The sequence below is a fragment of the Peromyscus eremicus genome, unplaced genomic scaffold (genome assembly GCF_949786415.1).
Source record: "Peromyscus eremicus unplaced genomic scaffold, PerEre_H2_v1 PerEre#2#chrX_unloc_3, whole genome shotgun sequence".
NCBI classification, from domain to species: domain Eukaryota; kingdom Metazoa; phylum Chordata; class Mammalia; order Rodentia; family Cricetidae; genus Peromyscus; species Peromyscus eremicus.
Genome location: NW_026734290.1, coordinates 2,235,954 through 2,253,291, shown reverse-complemented (window position 1 = coordinate 2,253,291; position 17,338 = coordinate 2,235,954). Strand labels below are relative to the sequence as shown.

General features: G+C 30.1%; 1 long non-coding RNA gene across 1 annotated transcript; it reads left to right on the top strand.

Moving 5' to 3' along the window:
• Positions 1-814: 814 nt before the first annotated feature.
• On the top strand, positions 815-16,796 carry LOC131901132 (uncharacterized). The gene is made up of 3 exons (XR_009376381.1): positions 815-860; positions 1,110-1,193; positions 16,748-16,796. It is a non-coding gene; the product is annotated as an uncharacterized LOC131901132 (long non-coding RNA).
• The last annotated feature ends 542 nt before the right edge of the window (positions 16,797-17,338 follow it).

The following is a 17,338-nucleotide window of genomic DNA, read 5'->3' as shown; positions in this document are numbered from 1 at the left end:
CAATATTTATAGTTTAGGTATTAGACCTTTATCACATGAGAATTTTTGTTTTATTTAACTAATTATGTTCAATATGTATATTTTGGATATTAGACTATTGTCAGATGAGAGATTTTGTTTTATTTTTCTGATTTCTTGTGTTCTATAAGTATATTTTTGATAGTAGAACTTTACCGGTGAGAATGTTTGTTTTATCTAATTTCTTGTGTTCCATATGTATATTTCTTTTCTTTATTAAGAAATTTTCTACTCACTCTATATACCACCCACAGTCCCATCGCCTCCCTCCTCCCATCTCCCAAACCTCCAGCCCAAGCCACTCCATATCTGCACTTCCCTCATAACAAGGTCTCCCATGGGGAGTCAGCAGAGCCCTGCACACTGAGCCTAGACAGGTCCAAGCCCTTTCCCACTGTACCAAGGCTGTGCAGGGCACCACACTACAGGCACCGGATACCTAAAGCCCTGCCCATGCAGCAGGAATGGATTCTGATCCCCCTGCCTGGGTGTTCCCCAAACAGTTTGAGCCAAACAACCATCTTCCATATCCAGAAGGCCTAGTCCAGTCCCATTGGGGCTCCACAGCCACCAGTCCACACAGTCCATAGTTCATGGGCTTCCACTAGTGTGGCCGGTCATCTCTGCACATCCTCCCATCATGATCTCGATGTCTCTTGTCTGCAGTATCTCTCCTCTCTCTCATCAATTGGATTCCCAGAGCTCAGCCTGGTGCCTGGCTGTGAATCTGTCTCTATCAGTCACTGGACAAAGGCTCTATGATGACAACTAGGTTATTCACTAGACTGGTCACCAGAGTAGACTGGTCCAGGCACCCTCTGGACCACTGCCAGCAGACCAAGGTAGGATCAACCTTGTGGATTCCTGAAAGCCACCCCAGCACCCTGCCTTTTCCTATTCCCATGATGTCCTCATCTATCATGGTATCTTCCTCCCTGCCCTCTCACTCTGTTCCTGTTCCAGCTTGACCCTCCCATGTCCCTATGTTCTCATCCCCCACTCCTCACCCTCTGCCACCCCCCCACACCCAGTCCACTCATGTAGACCTCATCCACTTCTCCTTCACAAGATCATCCATGTGTCCCTCCTAGGGTCTTTTCCTGTTAGCTAGCCTCTCTGGAGTTGTGGGTTGCAGTCTGGCCATCCTTTCCCTCACATCTGGTATCTACTTATGAGTGAGTACATACTATGTTTGTCCTTCTGAGTCTGGGTTACTTCACTCAAGATGATATTTTCTAGTTCCATCCATTTGCCTGCAAATTTCATGATATCATTGTTTTTTACTCCTGTATATATTATTTACCATTTATATTTACCATTGTATATATGTGCCACATTTTCTTTATCCATTCTTCAGTTGAGGGGCCTACCGCTGATAATTTTTATTTTCTAAAAATAGTATTCAATATGTATATTTTAGATATTAGACTTTTATCAGATTGGAATTTATTTATCTGATTTCATGTGTTTAATATGTATATTTTTGATATTAGACATTTATCAGTTGAGAATTTTTGCTTATTTATCTAGTATCTTGTGTTCCAAATGCAGATTTTTGATATGAGACCTTTATCAGATGAGAATTTTCATTTTATTTATCTAATTTCCAGTGTACAATATGTATATTTTGGATATTAGATCTTTAACACATGAAAGTATTTGCTTTATTTATCAGATATCTTGTGTTCAATATGAATGTTTTGGATATTAGACCTTGATCAGATGAGAATTTTTGTTTTATGTATTTGATTTCTTGTATTCAGCATGCATATTTTCAATATTAGTTCTTTATCATGTGAGAATTTTTATTTTATTTATTTCTTGTGTTCAATATGTATATATTTGATATTGGACCTCTATCAGATGACAATTTTTATTTATCTTATTTCTTGTGTTGGATACACATATTTTTGATATTAGACCTTTATCAGATGAGAATTTTTGTTTTTTTTAATCTGGTATGCTGTGTTTACTATATATGTTTTGGATGTTAGACCTTTGTCAGGTAAGAATTTTTGTTTTATTTATCTAATTATGTTCAATATGTATATTTTGGATATTAGACATTTATCAGGTGAGAATTTTTGTTTTATGTATATATTGATTTCTTGTGTTCAGTATGCATATTTTTTATATTAGTTCGTTATGAGATCAAAATTTTTGATTTTTTATTTCTTGTGTTCAGTAAGTATATTTTGAATATTAGACTTTTATCAGATGATAATTTTTGTTTTATAAATTTGATTTCTTGTGTTCATATGTATATTTTCGATATTACTTCTTTATCAGGTGAGAATTTTTTTAATTTTTTGTGTTCAATATGTATATTTTTTATATTAGACCTTTATGAGATGAGAATTTTCTTATTATTTATCGGATATCCTGTGTTCTGTATGTGTATTTTGGTAATGAGACCTTTAAAAGATGAGAATTTTTCTTTTAGTGAGTTATGTTCAATATATTTCTTAATGATATTAGACTTGTATCAGAAGAGAATTTTGGTTTTATTTATCTGATTTCTTCTGTTCAATGTTCATATTTTGGATATTAGACCTACCGCTGATAATTTTTTAATTTCATTCAATATGTATATTTTGGATATTATACTTTTATCAGAGGAGAATTTTTTTGTTTATCTGATTTCTTGTGTTCAATATGTATATTTTGGTTATTAGATCTTTATCAGATGTGAATTTTTATTTTGTTTATGTGATTTCTAATGTTCAATATGTATATTGTTGATATTAGACCTACTGCCAATATATTTTTTCTTATTTATTGTGTTCAATATGTATATTGTGGATATTATACTTTTTTATTTTTCGGATTTTCAAGACAGGGTTTCTCTGTGTAGCTTTATGCCTTTCCTGGAACTCACTTGGTAGCCCAGGCTGGCCTCGAACTCATAGAGATCCTCCTGGCTCTGCCTCCCGAGGGATATTATACTTTTATCATATGACAAATTTTTTTTATTTATTCGATTTCTTGTGTTCAACATGTATATTTTTGATATTAGATCTTTATCAGATGAGAAATTTTGTTTTATTTATCTAATTTCTTGTGTTTAATGTGCATATTTTTGATATTAGTCCTTTATCAGATGTGAATTATTTCATTTATCTGGTATCCTGTGTTTAATATATATATATATATATATATTTGATATTTGAATTTTTTATCAGATTGGAATTTTAGTTTTATTTATCTGATTTCTTGTGTTCAGTATGTATGTTTTGTTATTGGATATTTATCAGATGGAATTTCCCTTTTCTATATCTGGTATCTTGAGTTGAATATCTATATTTTGGACATTAGACCTTTATTAAATATGATTTTTGTTTTTTAAAGCTATTATCTTGTGTTCTTTATGTCTATTTTGGATATTAGACCTTTATCAGATCAGAAATTTTGTTTTCTTTATCTGATTTCTGGTGTACAATATGTATATTTTTGATATTAGATCTTTAGCCGATGACATTTTTTATTATTTGTCTGATTTTTTTGTGTTCAGTATGTATACTTTGGATATTTAACTTTTATCAGATGAGGATTTTTGTTTTATTAATCTAATTATGTGCAATATGTATATTTTGGATTTTAGACCTTCATCAGATGAGAATTTTTGTTTCATTTATCCAGTTACATTCAATATGTATATACTTGATATTAGACATGTATCAGATCAGAATTTTTGTATTATTTATCTGATTTCTAGTTTTCAATATGTATATTTTGGATAATGACTTTAATCCGTTGATAATTTTGTTTTATTTAATTTCTAGTGTTCAATATGAATATTTTTGGTGTTAGACTTTTATCAGATGAGAATTTTTGTTGTATTTATCTGTTATCCTGTGTTCAATATTTATGTTTTGAATATTAGATCTTTATCAGATGAGCATTTTTGTTTTATTTATTTAAATCTTGTGTTTGATATGCATATTTTTTATATTAGACCTTTATCAGATGAGAATTTTCATTTTGTTTATCTGATTTCTTGTGTTCAATATGTATAATTTGGATATTACACCTTTAACCAGTGAGAACTTTTCTATTATTTATCTGATTTCTAGTTTTCAATACGTATATTTTGGATAATGACTTTATGAGATGAGAATTTTTGTTTTATTTAATTTCTTGTGTTTGATATGTATATATTGGATATTAGACCTTCATCATATGAGAATTTTTGTTTTATTTAATTTCATTTATCTGATTTTTAGTCTTCAATATGTTTATTTTGGATAATGACATTTATCAGGTTAGAATTTTTGATTTTTTTAATTTTTTGTGTTCAATATATACGTTTTGGTATTGGACCTATATGGTGAGAATTTATGTTTCAATTATCTGATTTCTTGTGTTCAATTTCTATATTGTGGATATTAGATATACTGCTGATAAATTCTATTTTTTTCTATATTATTGTGTTCAATATGTATATTTTGGGTCTTAGAGGTTTATCAGATGAGAATTTTCATTTTATACACCTGATTTCTTGTGTTCAAAATTTATATTTAGGAAAATAGATATTTATTTCAAATCAGAATTTTTGTTTATTTAATTTCTTGTTTTCAATATGTATATTTTTATATTAGTCCTTTATCACATGAAAATTTTACTTTGTTTTTCTGAATTCTTGTGTTCTATATGTATATTTTGAATAGTAGACCTTTATCAGATGAGAGTCTTTGTTTATATATCTGATTTCTTGTGTTCAGTATGTATATTTTGGATATTAGATCTTTATCAGATGAGAATTTTTGTTTTATTTATCTAATTATGTTCAATATGTCTGTTTTAGATATTAGACCTTTATCAGATCACAATTTTGTTGTATTTATCTGATTTCTGGTGTTCAATATGTATATTGTGGATGTTAGACCAATAGGTGAGAATTTTTTTTTCTTATTTATTGGGTTCAGTATGTATATTTTGGATATTATACTTTTATCAAATGACAGTTTCTTATCTGATTTCTCATTTTTAATATGTATACTTTGATATTAGGTTTATATCAGATAAGAATTTTTATTTTATTTTCTAATTTCTTGTGTTCTATATGCATATTTTTGTTATTAGACCTACATCAGATGAGATTTTTCATTTTATTTCTCTGGTATCCTGTTTTTAATATGTATATTTTGGATATTAGACATTTATGAGATGAGAATTTTTGTTTTACTTATCTAATTTTTTGTGTTGATATGTATATTTTGTATATTATATCTTTATCTGGAGCGAATTTTTGTTTTAGGTATTTAATTATGCTCAATGTGTATATTTGGGGTATTAGACATTTATCAGAGAAGAATTTTTCTTTTATTTAAATAATGTTCAATATGTCTGTTTTGAATAATAGACCTTTATCAGACCAGAATTTTTATTTTATTTATCTGATTTCATGTGCTCAATATATATATTTTGCATATTAGACCTACTGCTGATAATTTTTGTTTTTTTTTATTCATTGTGTTCAACATGTATATTTTGGATATTATACATTTACCGGATGAGAATTTATTTTATTTATCTGATTTCCTGTGTTCAATATTTATATTTTGGATATTAGATCTTTATTAGATGAGAATTTTTTTTATTTTTCTGATTTCTTGTGTTCAATATGTATATTTTGGACATTTGATTTTTATCAGCTGATAATTTCTGTTTTATTTATCTAATTATTTATCTAATTACAATCAATATGAATATTTTTCTTATTAGTCCTTCAACGCATTAGAATTTCGTTTTGCTTTTTTTGATTTCTTGTGTTCTATCTGTATATTTTGAATGTTATACCTTTCTCAGGTGAGAATTTTTGTTTTATTTAATTTCTTGTGTTCAATATGTATATATTTGATATTAGACCTTCATCAGATGAGAATTTTTGTTTTATTTATCTAATTATGTTCAATATGTCCTTTTGCAATATTAGAGCATTATCAGATCAGAAAGTTTTCATATTTATCTGATTTCTAGTGGTCAATATGCATATTTTGGGTATTAGAGCTACAGCTAATAATTTTTGATTTTTTCTAATTTATTGTGTTCAATATGTATATTTTGGATATTAGACCTTAATCAGTGAGAATTTTGTTTTGTTTATCTGATTTTTTGTGTTTTATATATACATTTTGAATATTAGACCATTATAAGGTAAGAAATTCAGTTATATTTATCCGATTTCTTGTGTTCAACATGTATAGTTTTGATATTAGATCTTTATCAGATAAGAATATTTGTTTTATTTGTCTTAATTCTTGTGTTCAATATGTATATTTTGGATATGATATATTTATCAGGTGAGAATTTTTGTTTTATTCATATAATTATGTTTATTATGTCTGTTTTGGATATTAGATCTTTATTATGTGAGAATTTTTTTTATTTGATTTCTTGTGTTCAATATGTATATTCTGGATATTAGACCTACCGCTGACAATGTTTGTTTTTTTCTTGTTTATTGTTTTCAATATGTATATTTTGTATATTAGGCATTTATCAGATAAAAATTTTTTTATTTATCTAATTTCTTGTGTTCAACATATATACTTTGGATATTATATCTTTATCAGATGAGAATTTTTGTTTCATTTCTATGATTTTGTGTATTCAATATGTATATTTTTGATATCAGATCTTTATTAGAGAATTTTCACTTTATTTATCTGATTTCCTGTGTTCAATATGTATATTTTTGATATTAGACCTTTATCAGATGAGAATTTTTGTTTTATTTATCTGATTTCTTGTGTTATATATGTATATTTTGGATATTAGACCTTTATCATGTGAGAATTTTTGTTTCATTTAATTTCTTGTGTTCAGTGTGAATATTTTTGATGTTACTTTTATCAGATGAATTATTGTTTTATTTATCTAATTATGCTCAATATGTGCATATTTGATATAAGACCATTCTCAGTCCAGAATTTTAGTTATATTTATCTGATTTTTTTTTTTCGAGACAGGGTTTCTCTGTGTAGCTTTGCGCCTTTCCTGGAACTCACTTGGTAGCCCAGGCTGGCCTTGAACTCACAGAGATCTGCCTGCCTCTGCCTCCTGAGTGTTGGGATTAAAGGCGTGCGCCACCACCGCCCGGCTGATTTCTTATGTTCAATTTTTATATATATATTTTTTTTGGGGGGGTTTCGAGACAGGTTTTCTCTGTGTAGCTTTGCACCTCTCCTGAAACTCACTTGGTAGCCCAGGCTGGCCTCAAACTCACAGAGATCCGCCTGGCTCTGCCTCCCGAGTGCAATATTTTTAATTTTAAACTTACCACTGATAATTTTCTTTTCTAGTTTATTGTGTTCAATATGTAGATTTTGGATATTAGATGTTTACAAGAGGAGAATTTTTGTTTTATTTATCTGACCTCTTGTGTTTGATATAAATATTTTTGGTATTAGACCTTTATTAGATCAGAATTTTTGTTTTATTTGTCTAAATTCTTGTGTTCAATGTGTATATTTTGGGTATTAGACATTTATCAGATAAGAATTTCTGTTTTATTTAATTTCTTGTGTTCATTACATATATTTTGGATATTAGACCTTTATCAGATGAGAATTTGCATTTTATTTATCTAATTATGTTAAATGTGTCCATTTTTTGATATTACACCTTTAGAAGATGAGTATTTTTATTTTATATATTTGATTTCTTGTGTATAGTATGCATACTTTGGATGTTAGTTCGTTATCAGGTGGATTTTTGTTTTATTTAATTTCTCATGTTCAGTGTGTATATTTTGGATATTAGACCTTTATGAGATGAAAATTTTTGTTTTATTTATCTAGTAATGTTCAGTATGTCTGTTTTGAATTTAGGACCTTTATCAAATCAGAATATTTGTTTTATTTATCTGATTTCTAATTTTCAATATATATATTTTGGAAGATGACCTTTGTCAGGTTAGAATTTTTAGATTATTTAATTTCTTGTGTTCAATATGTATATTCTGGTATTAGAGCTTTATCAGATCATAATTTTTTTAATTATCTGATTTCCTGTGTTCAATATGTATATTGTGAATATTAGACCTAACACTGATAATTTTTGTTTTTTTCTAAATTAATGTGTTCAAAATGTATATTTAAATTATTATACTTTTATGAAATGAGAATTTTGTTTTATTTACCTGATATCTTGTGTTCAATATGTATATTTTGGATATTAGACCTTTATCAGGAGAGAATTTTTGTTTTATTTATCAGATTTCTTGTATTCAATATGTGTATTTAGGATATTAGACCTTTATCAGATCAGTATTTTTGGTTCATTTACTTTCTTGTGTTCAATATGTATGTTTTTCATATTAGTCCTTTATCACATGAGATTTTTTTTTCTGATTTCTTGTGTTCTGTATTTACATTTTGAGTATTAGACCTTCATCAGGTGAGATTTTTTGTTATATTGATGTGACATCTTGTGTTCAATATGTATATTTTTGTATTAGACCTTCATCAGTTGAGAATTTTTGTTTTGTGTATTTCACATCCTGTTTTTAATATGTATATTTTGGATATAAGGCATGTGTAAGATGAGAATTTTTGTTTTGTTTATCTAATGTCTTATTTTCAATATGTATATATTGGATATAAAACTTTATCAAGTGAGAGTTTCTGTTTTTTTTAATTTCTTGTGTTCAGTATGTATATTTTGGATATTAGACCTTTATCAGATGAGGATTTTTGATGTATATATTTGATTTCTTGTGTTCAATATGTATATTTTTGACCTTAGACCTTTATCAGATGAGAATTTTCATTGTATTTATGTAATTATGTTGAATATGTTCATTTTCAATATTAGACATTAATTAGATGAGAATTTATGTTTTATTTATTTTCTTGTGTTCAATAAGATAATTTTTTGTAATTTGACCTTTATCACATGAGAATTTTTTTTATTTCTTGTATTCAATCTTTATATTTTTGATGTTAGACCTCTATCAGATGAGAATTTTTTTTAATTATCTGAAATCTTGAGTTCAATATTTATATTTAGTATATTAGACTTACTGCTGATAATTTTTGCTGTTTTTTTCTAATTTCTTGTGTTTAATATGTATATTTTGGATATTAGACCTTTATCATGTTAGAATTTTTGTTTCCTTCATCAGATATCTTGTGTTCAATATGTATAATGTGGTTATTAGACCTCTATTAGGTGAAAAGTTTTGTTTTATTTAATTTTTTGTTTTCAATAAATACATTTTTGATATTAGACTTTTAACCGATATAATTTTTTGTTTTATATATCTAATTATGTTCAATATGTATTTTTTGAAATTAGGTCTTTATCAGATGAGACTTATTTTTATTTACCCGATTTCTTGTTTTCAATATATATATTTTGGATAATAGACCTTAATCAGATGAGAAATATTTGTTTATTTATTTAAATTTTATTTATTTATGTTCAATATATATATATTTTAAAAATTAGACCTTTATCAGATGAGAAGTTTTGATTTATTTGTATGATATCTTGTGTTCAATGTATATATTTTGGATAATAGACCTTAATCTGATGAGAATTTTTATTTTATTTATGTGATTTCTTCTGTTCAGTGTATTGATTTTGGATATTAGACATTTTACAGATGAGAATTTTTGTTTTATTTATCTGATTTCCTGTGTTCAGTATGCATATTTTGGATATAATTTCTTTTTCAGGTGAGAATTTTTGTTTTATTTAATTTCTTGTGTTCAGTAAGCATATTGTGGAAATTAGACCTTTATCAGTTGATATTTTTTTATTTAATTTTTTTAGTATGTATATTTTGGATATTAGGCCTTTATCAGACCAGAGTTTTTGACTTATTTATCTGATTTCTTTTTTTTCAATATGTATTTTTTTATATTAGAGCTTTATCAAAGGACAATTTTTGTTTAATTTAATTTCTGGTTTTCAATATGTATGTTTTGGATATGAGAAATTTAACAGAATAGAATTTTTGTTTTACTTATCCAATTATGTTCCTTATGTTTATTTTGGATAATAGACCTACATCAGATGGGAATTTTTGTTTTATTTATCTGATTATGTTCAATATGTATATTTTTGATATTATACCTACATCACAACAGAATTTTTGTATTATTTATGTGATTTCTAGTTTTCAATTTTGTATATTTTGGATAATGACGATTATCAGGTGAGAATATTTGTTTCATTTAGTTTCTTGTGTTCAATATGTATATTTTGGATATTAGAATACTTTCAGATAAGAAACTTTTGTGTTGCTTTTCTAATTATGTTCAATATGTGTATTTTGGATATTAGATGTTCATCAGATCAGAATTTTTGTTTTATTTATCTAATTATATGTCATGTGCATATTTAGGATATTAGACCTTTATCAGGTGAGAATTTTCTTTTATTTAATTTCTTATGTTCAGTATATATATTTTGGAATATTAGACCTTTAACAGATGAGAAATTTTGTTTTATTTATCTATTTATGTTCAATTTGTATATTTTGGATACTAGACCTTATCAGATGAGAATTTTTGTTTAAATATTTGATTTCATGTGTTCAGTAGTAATATTTTTGATATTAGTTCTTTATAAGGTGTAGATGTAACCAACCATCTTATGAAATAAGAAACACAGAAGTAATGCAAAGAAGAAAGCCACGAGGTCAGTGCTAAGAGCTAAAACCTTACCCTTCCTCCTGCGGTGGTCTTACCTCTCCGAAACAGAGCTACTTCCTGTGTTAAAGTCTTTATATAGACTTTCTGTTCTGCCTTCTTATTGGTTGTAATCCCAACCACATGACTACTTCCTCACTGCCTGTCTGTATAGAGCTCCAGGTCTTCTATGGTTGGTATTGAGATTAAAGGCATGTGTATCCAATGCTGGCTGTATTCCTGAATACACAGAGACTTACCTAGTTCTGCCTACCAAGTGCTGGGATTACAAGCATACACCACCACCGCCCACCTTTTCTATGGCTTACTAATAGCTCTGACGCCCCAGACAGCTTTATTTATTAACATACAAATAACATTTTAGTACAAAATAAAATATCACCATATTTTCCCTTTTCTATTTTAATAAAAAGAAAAAAAGGAAAAACCTTATAACTAACATAAGAAAAACTATATACAAAAGTACAATAACTATATACAATATATACAAGTAATAAATACCTAAAAAATATCTAGTCCATTTGTATTTGACAAATTCAGAGAAAATAATTCCATTATCTATCCTATTTTGTTAAGTCCAAAATATATCTAATTCACTTTCTATCCTAATTAATCTTCAACTATGATTAACTAATCTTCAACTCCCTCAGAGACCGAAGAAGGAAATAATATCAGCTAACAAAAATAAAAACAGGAAGTACATGCAAGCAACTTCCAAAAAATTGTGAGTGGACAGAAACAGCCAGCTTCTTGGACAGTCATCTGAGGTTTCTCCACAGTGTTGGGGCATCATCTTCAGCCTATAAGCTTAGCATATCTGACAGACTCATTTGTGAAGTAGGATGTACACAAGGTCAACAGTTCAATATCACATTGGGTGAGAGCAGTCCATGTACGAGAAACCTCTGAATTCCACTAGTGTCAGGTCATGATTCAGGATTTTAAATTCTGGAAATTGTTGATGTTTTTTGAATTCAGCTGTCCATTCTTCTTAGCTATGTGTGTATGTGGCTTCATCTCAGCATCCTGTTCTTCTCCACATCCCTCTCTCAAATGCCATTCTACTATTGAGAGGTGTAAGTTTAATTACTCTTCAAGAATAACTGTTTCAGCTGCTGTTCCATTGCACATCAGAAGCCATCGGCCCACTGCCTGTTCAGCTGCTTTCGAAGAAAAGGGCACTGTACCTTTTCTGGATTGTGAAGGCCACTTCAGAGATGGTACCATATTATCCTGGCCTCAGAAAATGCCTTTTGATAAAGCCATAACCACACTTGATTTGGCAAGAATCAATAGTCCTTTGTTTTGTGTCCTGTCTATCCTGTTTGTCAGCAATTGATTCGGGGATACTTTGTTGTCCAGTGGCTACTTTTTGTCACAATGAAAATTAACCCTAATTGCAGTTTTTTCAATGCCCATATTTTCTCTGAAGTAGATTGGTACTGCCAGGAGCTGACATGTCTCATAGTCATAACAAAAAAGAAAAATTTTCTAAGTTATTAAAACATTTTAAATGCCATATTCTGTAGATCTCTGAAGGGTTTGAAGATGACCTGTCTATCTAAAATATATCTGCTCAACCTTGAAAACATACCAAATTTGACTACAAGTTTTATTATGTCTTACTACTAACTTTCATTTCTTTATATCCTAATAGTTGGTAATAATAACATTCAAGGATCAGAAAATTGTATTACATTGTTAAATGAATGGTATAAATACAGTTAGAAATATACAAATATGTATAATTTTGATATTAGACTTTTATAAGTTGAGAAGTTTTGTTTTATTTAATTTCTTGTGTTCAATAACTATATGTCTGATATTTGACATTTATCACATGAGAATTTTGTCTTTTTATGATTTCTTGAGTTTAATATGTATATTGTTAATATTATACCTTTATCAGATGACAATTTTTGCTTTATTTACTTATGTTTAATATGTATAATTTTAGTATTAAACTTTTATTAGATTAGAATTCTTCTTTTCTTTAGTTTTTTTGTGCTCAATAATGATATTGTTGATATTAGACCTTTATAAGATGAGAATTTTTGTTTTATTTATCTAATTGCTTGTGTCCAATGTGTATATTTTTGATATTTGACCTCTACAAGATGAGAAATTTTGTTTTATTGAACTTCTTGTGTTCAATATGTTTATTTTGGATATTAGAATTTTCTCAGTGAAAAAATTTTGTTTTATATAGTTTTTTGTGTAATATAAATACATTTTTAATATTTGAACTTTATCAGATGAGAATTTTCATTTTATTTATCTGATTTTTGGTGTTCAGTGTGTTTTTTTGGTTATTAGACTGTTAACATTTGAGAATTTTTGTTTTTTTATCTGTTTTCTTGTCATCAATGTGTACATTTTGGATATTAGAACTTTACCTGCAGAGAATTTTTCTTTTATTTAATTTTTGTGTTCGATAAGTATATTTTTGATATTTGACTTTTATCACATGAGAATTTTGTCCTGTTTATGATTTTCTGTGTTCAATATGTACATTTTGGATATTAGACTTTTTTCAGATGAGAATTTTTGTTTTGTTTATCTGAATTCTTGTGTTCAATGTTTTTTTTATATTTGACCAATATCAGATGAGAATTTTTATTTTATTTAATTTCTTGTGTTCAACAAGTATATTTATTTTAGTTATTAGACTTTTATCAGACGAGAATTTTTGTTTTATTGGAATTTTTGTGTTTAATATGTATATTTTGGATAATAGACTTTTATCAGATAAAAATTTCTATTTTATTTAATCTTCTGTGTTCAATATATTTTAGAGTTATTAGACTTATATCGGAGGAGAATTTTTTTCATTTACCTAAGTATGTTCTATATGTATATTTTTTTTATTTTATAATTTGATTTAATTTTACATATCAGCCATGGATTTCCCTGTCCTCCCCCCTCCAACCCCTGACTTCCTCCCAGCCCATCACCCATTCCCATCTCCTCCAGGGCAAAGACTCCCATGGGGATTCAGCTCAACCTGGTAGATTCTGTCCAGGCAGGTCCAGTCCCCTCCTCCCAGCCTGAGAGAAATGTCTCTGCATAAGTCCCAGGTTCCATACAGCAAGCTCATGCACTAAGGGCAGGTTCCGGTCCGACTGCCTGGATGCCTCCCAAACAGATGAAGCTAATCAACTGTCTCACTTATCCAGAGGGCCTGATCCAGTTGGGGGCTCCTCAGCTATTGATTCATAGTTCATGTGTTTCCATTAGTTTGGCTATTTGTCCTTGTGCTTTTTCCAATCTTGGTCTCAATAATTCTTGCTCATACAATCCCTCCTTTTTCTTGCCAATTGGACTCCTGGAGCTCCACCTTCGGCCTGGCTGTAGATCTTTGCATCCACTTCCCTCAGTCATTGGATGAGATTTCTAGCACAACAGTTAGGGTGTTTGGCCATCCTATACCAAAGTAGGTCAGTTCAGGCTTTCTCTTGACCATTGCCAGTAATCTATTGTGGAGGTATCTTTGTGGATTACTGGGGACCTCTCTAGTATTTTGCTTCTTCCTATTCTCATGTGGTCTTCATTTATCTTGGTCTTTTATTCTTTGTTCTCCCTCTCTGTTCTTGATCCAGCTGGGATCTAATGCTCCCCTAAGCTCTCTTTCCTTCAACCCTTGCTTTCAATAACCCCACTCACATCCAGGTTGTTCATATAGATCTCATCCATTTCTCTGTCATTTGGCAATCTCTGTGTCTTTCTTAGGGTCCTTTTTTCTAGGTAGCCTCCCTGGAGTTGGGAGTAGCACTCTAGTCTTCCTTTGTTTTACATCTAGTATCCTCCTATGGGTGAGTACATACCATGTTTGTGTTTCTGAGTCTGGGTTACTTCACTCAGGATGATTTTCTCTAGATCCATCCATTTGCCTGCAAACCTCACGACGTCATTGTTTTCTTCTGCTGAGTAGTACTCCATTGTGTATATATACCACATTTTATTTATCCCTTCTTCTGTTGAAGGGCATCTAAGTTGTTTCCAGGTTCTGGCTATTACAAACAATGCTGATATGAACATAGCTGAGCAAGTGCCCTTGTGGTATGATTGAGCATTCCTTGGCTTTCTGTGGAAACAAAAGCAGAACCTCTTTTCCAAAGTAACATATCATTATATCCAAATTTTGAAGTCAAGGTACCTTTAAAATTTACATTTTGGCATAACTGAACAGCTTTTACAATTAAATGTTTTTCTTCAGTTACAAATATCAAAGACAACATAATCTAGATTCTCTGTGTGATAGCCATTTTTACGTGGCTTATTACCTTTATTGTTTCTTTAAAGAGTTTACTTTTAAAAACTATTTCTTTATATAACTGTATATATTCCTTTTTATCTCTTTTTGAAGCCTACAGCACTGTGGCTGTTGGCTCCACCTACTTTAGCTTCCCAACATGGCGGTTCTGCCAGCTCTGGGAGCCATCAAGTCTCAGAAATAGTGGGTCTATGCTTTTATCAAAGCAGCGTGTAGCCCAGAAAGCTCTCTCTCTCTCTTTTTTTTTAAATACTAGTAAAGACTATTTCTACCACACAGCATAATGTCTCATTCCCGCCGTACTGTAGGTCAACTGCACATGACAGGAACCTGCCAATAGCTCAAACCCGCGTTTTGCAGCGTCTAGCTGCCCATATGAGACATGAAGCAGGAACCTGGTTTTGGCTCTGTTTAGAATTAGTTATTAAATATTGTTAGGTTTAAGGTGGAAACTTGAGCCGTTGGGTGCCATTTGTAGCTGGAGAATTTTTCTCCAGCTCCCACCACCAAGTCCCGCCAGTCCCAGAGCCCACTTATAAAATAAACACACAGACTCTTACATTATTTAAACTGCTTGGCCATTAGCTCAGGCTTATCATTGTCTAGCTCTCACTCTTATATTCAGCCCATTTCTATTAATCTTTACTTTGCCACGTGGCTCATGGCTTACCGGTACTTTACATCTTTCTTGTCTTGACAGTGGCTCCAGCTGGTCTCTCTTTCCTTCTTCCTTTCTCCATTCTCCTCTCTCTTTGTCCCACCTATACTTCCTGCCTGGTCACTGGCCAACCAGTGCTTTATTTATATAGAGCGATATCTACAGCATAAAGGAAATATAATAAACTGATAGTAATTATTTTATAACTTGAGATAATTTTGACTTTTAAGTGTCTTACATTCCAATTAGAAGAAATAGCCTGACAGAATAGTCTATATAAGTGAAAGAGAGCTGTTTTTGGAGGTTATTGCTCTTTTGATGGTCCTCCATCCAGCTCCTAAGTAAATCATACATCTAGGCTTATTCTTACTTATGAGTACTCAGCCATTAGTTTGGCTTAATTTCCAGCCAGCTTTTCTTAAATTAACCCTTTTATCTTTTGCCTTTGGCTTTTCTTATTCTCTAAATTCTGTAATTCTTACTCTTACTCTGTGGCTTGCTGTGTAGCTGGGTGGCTGGCTCCTGGAGCCCTCCTCCTCCTCCTCCTCCTTTTCTGACTCCTTGATTTTAGAGCTTTCTACCCAGTTTTCTTCTATATATACTCTGAGCCTGCAAGTCCCACCTATCCTTTCTCCTTTCTTGCTATTGGCCAGTTCTTTATTAAATCATCAGTTGTTTTACACAAGCACAGTAACATAGCTTCACAGAGTTAAACAAATTCAACATGAACAAAAGCAGTACACCTTAAAATAATATTCTATTACATAGAGTTACTTGGTACCTACAACAAATGAACTTCAGTGCCAAAGTAATAGGCAGAAAATCACATGTGGAAACAAACAGGTATAACCATACTGATAGTCCACAATTTACCCTTTAAAGTTAAATTAGTGAATGAGAAAATGAAGGTCACTACATATTGATAAAGTGAGAAATTCAACAAGAGTCCATAAACATATGTTCTTGTGACATTGATGTTCCCAATTTTATAAAGCACTCACTACAAAATATGAGATAACAGATAGAATTCATCATTATTTGGGGTGATTTTAATACATGATTATATCAGTTATCAAAACAAAAGGAAAGCAATGAACAACTGATATACAAATAAATGGACTGATTTAACATTTACAGAACTTTCCATGGAACAGTAGCAGAATTCATTTTTATCAGCAGCCTGAGCATTTACTTTTCAAGATGGTTTTATGCAAAGCAAATCTTCTCAAAAACAAGGTAATTGAAATAATTTTTATTTTTATAAGATTACAATATAAAAAATACAAAAAAGAACAAAAATGAACTATAGAAAATATATAAACACATGGAGGCTAGAAAACAAAACACTGAACAATCAGTGAGATGCTAAAAGAAATTGGGAGTGGGTTCCAAAGTTCTTAGACACAAATGGTGGTAGGAATAGAGCATAACATTGTTGAAATGTATGTAAATAACAGAGCATTGGAATCTACAAAAAATAAAGTGTTGCAAGAGGGAAGTCGAAGTCTATTTGATATAAAGGTATACATTTAAAAATTAGGGACTAGTAGATGGTTCAGCAAGTAAAGGTACATGCCAACAAGTCTGAATTCAAATCCTTGGAAACATGGTAGAATAAAGGCATTGAACACCAATAAACTATTCCCATCCACCATCTACATGTGAGTTATAGTGTGTGCACAAGTGAGTGAACGCTATGTGTGTGAGTTCATTCACAAATAACTATGT